The sequence below is a fragment of the Triticum urartu genome, chromosome 1A, assembly GCF_056163025.1.
Source record: "Triticum urartu cultivar PI428250 chromosome 1A, HENAU_Tu73, whole genome shotgun sequence".
Taxonomy (NCBI): Eukaryota; Viridiplantae; Streptophyta; class Magnoliopsida; order Poales; family Poaceae; genus Triticum; species Triticum urartu.
This window is the reverse complement of record NC_141873.1, coordinates 150,027,256-150,033,483: the sequence shown is the minus strand read 5'-3', so window position 1 is coordinate 150,033,483 and position 6,228 is coordinate 150,027,256.

Here is a 6,228-nt window from a genome sequence, read left to right as displayed (position 1 = left end):
GGCCCAGTAGCGTCATCTGGGCCACCCGATATGATTCCAGCCTATTTTCACTTCTGGCCCATGTATGGCCCATGACGTCTTTCGGCCCATATGAGGCCCTATGTAACTCTTGGCCTATTGACGGCCCATGTTGAAACTGGCCCGTAATGAACAATGTATCACTTTACACCCATTAACGACCCGTGGTGAAACTGGCCCGTAATGAACAGTGTATCACTTTATACCCATTAACGACCCGTTATTCTGTTGGGCCATTTCCAGCCCATGTTATCTTTCAGCCTTCTCAGAGCCCATTTATTCTTGGGCTCATTTCCAGCATTCGTTTACTTATGGCCCGTTACTGTCATTTTCTGCTTGTGGGCCAAATTCAGTCCGTGGTTACAGTCGGCCCGTTTGTGGTCCGATAATACGTTGGGCCGTTTTCATAGCGTCATCAAATACGGCCTATTAACGATGGCCCGTTATGGTCGGCCCATGAACGGACGATTCCAACTCTAGCCTATTTACGGCCATAATGCGGCCTGTTATTAGCCCATGTTTGGCCAATCGATCATACTGCCCGTATAAGGCCCATTGATGATACGACCTGTAGAAGGCCCATTGTTTCTATGACCCGTAGAAGGCCCATTGTTTCTACGGCCCGTAGAAGGCCCACTATTTCTACGGCCCGTAGAAGGCCCACAATTTCTACGGCCCGTAGGAGGCCCAGTGTCACTACAGTAAATATTAGCCCATGGTTATTGTGGCCTAGTTTTAAAAAATAGGTTATTGCAGCCACTAGCAAACCGCGGAAAAAGAACTGCAATGACTACAAGCAAACAAATAAACAAGACAACAAGGAATTAAATAAGGAAGCAACTTATTCTAGGCTATCACGGCTATCACACATATTACATCCACTGGGCATCAAAGTTCGCCACCAGTGCAAATAAACGCGCCGACAAAAGAATATACAAAACTGAGAGCACTTCAGAAGGCACTAGGCCTGGCTAGGTCGGGCCCCCCAAAAAGCTGAAGAAGCTGAGTAGACCTCAGTTGTGTCAATGATAGATTCATCAACACTAGATTTAAGACATGATGGTGCGCACGGCAGCTCTCTGACATCTTCATTGCATCTTTGACTTCAAGTCGGAGCTGAGCTGAAGCAAGCCTTTCCGCTTTAAGTTGAGACTGAAGAAGTCGAACTGATTGAGGCAGCGACTGCATGGAGGTTGTCTCACACCTGCCGGGGAGTAGCTTCAACTCACTGTCTTCATCAAGACAGGACCTTGGGGTCATCTCGCTGTCCTCAAGATGGTTTGGCTCACTATCTTCCCTAAAGTTCTGCCTGGCGTAAGAGATACGAGTCTAAAAGAGAAACAAGGAGACACGTAACATGTTTTTACAACTACAATTTGAAACTGGTAGTTGTTGCAAACATCCAATCAGATGTAAACAGCAAAGCAAACAACAGTGGAGGAAATGATGCCTATCCAAATCTATACTAGAACAATGTTTGAAGGCTTCAGAAGGATGAACTTACATTACATGTTAACACGGGCTGGAAAAAGCCCTTCTCCATGTTGATGGAAGGATAATTCAATAAATTCCCCAAAGAAAATTCTTTATAAGCGTTGCCATTATTCTACATTTTGCAAAGAGTAAATATAGATCAAATAATATTGGAAGAAACAGAGGATAATGAAGCTCAGGTGCAGACTGATGATACATAATCAAATAGCAATTAATTAAGTACAGCGTTACAAGGCAAAAGGGAGAGAGGTACTGACAAGAGCAATGCAGAGCCCATTATTGTTTTGAGATCATATGATCCTTTGAGCAAGGAGATTCATTTGAAACTAGTTTTCATACAAGAGAGAAGGTAAGGCACAAGCAGAAATTTAGGAGTTCAAATTTTGAATTGATATCATAGACAGTACCTGACGCTGGGCTCCCAGCAGTTCTAATAGGGGTTTGGCCACTGGAGTAGGGATAAAGTGTGGTACAGTTGGGCCTGTGTTTTCTGTGGCCACTGATCTATCTGATATAACAGGTATCACTACCTTTTCCAAATACCTAGTTTGTACTCCTTGAGGATCTGCACTCACCCTCTTCATTTTGGACATCTATTACGAAAGAACAACATTTGACTGGAAAAACATAGTGTGACGACACATGGAATAGGTACATAAAATGGATAGGTATGGCATATACTCATATATGATGCTTAAACTAAGCAGATGGTGTAACAAAGTAGAAGTAATGCAAGAGGTCAGATGGAAAATATGTGCGACCAATACAACTTTGCAAAGTTAGAGCAAGCACCTTGATGGGTGAATAAGATAGGCCATCCCCCACCATGCCAAGTTTGTTAGCCAGTGGATCATTCCGCAATATTCCTCTCGTGCGCCCATTCTCATATTCATTTTGATAATGTTCAATATCTGACATGCATGAAAACATAAAAACAAGTGAGATTTTCTTTGTAATGCAGAAGTGATTCTAATCCAATACTGCCTCCCTGTAAACCCCTTTGTGCTATCTCTGCAATTCTTTTAAAAGATGCCATGCATGCTGTAATTTGTTGTGTGCATTAATATAATGTGGCCTACTACTCAAAATATGAGAGCTCCAGAAGTGATGACACTTCGCAGATGATAGCTTCAACATATAGTAAAGAAGAACAAGTTGACCTGACCTGACAAATTCAAAATATACTAAGGGAGAACATCTTTACCTGACCAGTCGACCGCAAGAGAAGAGTATCATCTTAAAGTAGAGCAGAAGAGCAAGCAGATTGAAGATATTACAAGTCTTTCAATACAATGTCGGTTGGCTACCCATGATGAACCAGAGCGCACAGAGAAATACTATTCTTTCCGGTCTCTCCATATGTGGCTCACATGCATTTCGAAACTAAAGTAGGAACATTTAGCTAACCAATTAAACATCTCTCAGTTTTACTAATATCAGCAATAATATCATATATGAATTTGTACAACTAAGCTTTTTTAGCTCGATGGGTGGAGCAGTGATATTATGACACGAACCACGTAGGCTGATTGTGGTCATCATAAAATGGGGAAAACATAAGCATGATGAGTACAGTGTTGACTGTGGCAGTGGGATGGCAGATCTGAAGCTGCAAACCGCGCAAAGGGTACTCAGCAACTGATGTTTGCTTTGAAATAACAAGTAAGATTTGGTATGGACAAGAAAGTATGGTCAACAAGTGACAAAGAAATGCAATTATCCTGTCTCTCTATATGTCGCGACATGCATTTGGAAACTCAAGTGGGACCTTTAGCTAACCAATTAAATGTGTCGGTTAACTAATATCAGTATCATATCACAATCATATTTGAACAACTAAGCTTTCGAATTCTGAGTGTTGTGTTGTTTAGCTTGAAGGGTGGAGTAATGCTAGTACGACAGAAAGCACCTACGCAGATCATAGTAGAGTAGATAAAAGGGGAAAACCCTAAGCATCAAGAGAAAAATCAGGAAAGTGGAACTAGCTAGACCAGTGGGTGGCGCACATGCTTTTTGAAATGAATATAGGAACATTAGGTGACCAATTAAACGTTCTCTGTTTTGGTGATATGAGCATCATATCAGATTTGTATTTCAACACGTAAGCTTTGGGTTGAGGTCCTGAGGAGCAGTGCTAGCATGACACGAAGCACCTACGATGATGGTAGTGAATATAAAGGGGGAAAACCATAAGCTTTACGAGTATAGTGCCCGTGCCATGGCGGATCTGAAGGTACAAACCGGACAAAGCTACTTCGCAACTAATGTTTGCTTTCAACTAGCCACTACGATTTGGTACAGACAAGAAAAGTACAGTAAACAAATTACGATCTATTTTCCGGGTGAGATCAATAACTTAAGCACATATGGAAGAGTACCACCTCTCTTGCGACGTTGTGTAGGCCTATGCTGATACGTTGAGGGTGCTGCGGGTGCGATGGCTGTCGGCGGCAGGGAAGAAGACTTTCGACGGCAGACGGCCGGGTCGGGGGATATATCTTGTTGCCGTGGACGAGGCGGTCGTAGGAGCGGCAATGACAAGGTGGACGACGGCGCCGATGAAGCGAGAGGAGGCGATGAAAGGATCCTGGTCCAGCGCTGTGGATGAGAGACGTCCATCTCTTGCAGTGGACGACGGGGTAGGGGTAGCGGCTCCAGCAAGGTGGAGGATGGGGTGGTGGATGGAGGAGGCTGGCCGCAGTGCGGAGGTTGTCGTGCTGCCGACGGTGTATGAATGGGGAAATGGAGGGGAGGGGGATCTCAAACTTTGGGACGCGCTTCTCTGAAATGGGGGAAAGTTACGAACTTATCCCCCCCTAAAATTTCGGACATCGCGTCGGTTGGGGATAGGACGGTAATCTCGCATCTCCCAAATATTTGCCGGTAACTATTTCGGGCGAGGAGAGGGTGTTTTGCCACCCACGGTTGGCACCCACGGTGTATGAACGGGGCTGACAGGTAGGGCGGTTGTGTCACGTCTGATGGAAGTTACACATCTGCCCCTATTTAAAATATTAGCCTACATCGATTTCGGACGAGGGAGAGTTTGTTTTGCCGCCCACCGTGTATGAATGGGGAAATGGAGGAAGAGACACATGTATTTCGGATGAGCTTGAATCAAATGTGTTTTGTCGCCCACCGCGTCTGAATGGGCTAAGAGGCCGTCGTGTCACGTCTGATTGAAGTTACTAGTCTACCCCTATCGACAGGAGTGTAAATCCGGTCGATAAGGATGTCAAGTGTCATGGGTAGACAATAATTTCCATCTTGCAAACACTTGCTTCGGGTAGCCCACAAATTATAGTGGGTGTTTAGCCGCTTCATTCAAAACTTGGGAGAATTAGCATTCACGTTTGCCCTGGGACCTGGCAAACTAAATTCAAATCCAATTTGTATTCGATTACGAATATCCACAGATAATTATACGTTTGGTTATTTATTTCTTCAAAACCACAACAAAGATTTATTCCACCTTTATATATGATTATGATTTAGAAATGTCGTGATCTTCGAATTCAGTAGGTTGGATACACTCTGTGTCAAACAGTTATTTCATCCAATACAATATGCTCACACGAAAAACAATTCACCTTATGTCAATCATACAAGTACTGAGGATTACCTCGCCTAAAAAATTCGGATCATTACAACACATGGACAACATAGGGGGTTTTGCAACATAATCCATTCAGAGACATGACACAACATGCAAGTACAATAATCTAATGACAATTTCAACTGGTATCTAAAGAAGAACCGGGATTACCTTGGGCTTCATATAGCAGAAATAGCAGGAGCTACTCCGTCTTCAAATGCAACATTCTTACTTCCTCCAATTCTTGGGTTGCTTGCATAATGTGTGCCGCTAATTCCGTAATTTCCAGCTTCAAGATAAAGATTACCTCATTCATGGCAGCCACACCAACTCTTTCTGCCTCTAGTAGAGCCTCAAGCACTATAATATATGTGCTCAGACTGCTCTCCGGCGGTGTTGCCTCTGAACTGCTACCATTTGGTAACATGGATGGCACACTGCTTCCACAAATAGATTCTGGGGTTGTACATTGTGTCATAGTGTGAACGGCATCCTGAAAGGTTTCCGCTGGACATCAGTAAGAGATAGTTATCGTATGATCTAGGCAGTAAGCTTACATGGTAAACGACGGACGAATTATTGCCGAGCATGGCAAACTATATTTAAATGGTTCGAAGTAGCATGAGCCAAAAAGAAATTAAAATGGTAAGATGAAACTACGGATGTAAGTGGCAAATAAACAACATCCGCCAATACCATCTAGTTAGTTTTTGCTACCTCACTAGTTCATTTTCCTCAAAAAACAAAAACTCTTTCGAACTATCATACCACTAGTGGACTTTAATCGGGATTAAACGGGACCCAGTTGACATCCCTAGTTGAAAGGGAGTGTACAACCACTATATTTAAGTTGCCAAGGCATCTAAGCAGTTGAAATAATCTGAGAAAGCACTTAACAGTGTGGCCTCATATAAACTACGAAGACAGTCTTGTGATGAAGTTGATAGGAAAAGTTAAGGACTCAAATGAAATAGGCATGCATTTCTTTACGATAGTACAGCAGGCACTGCTGACATATTGGCCAACTCAGGTATAGCGTAACAACAAATAAGCATTTGAATCAAGCAATACAACAAAGCAGACAACTGAAGTATTTGTAATTCGGTAGGATTACACGTTGA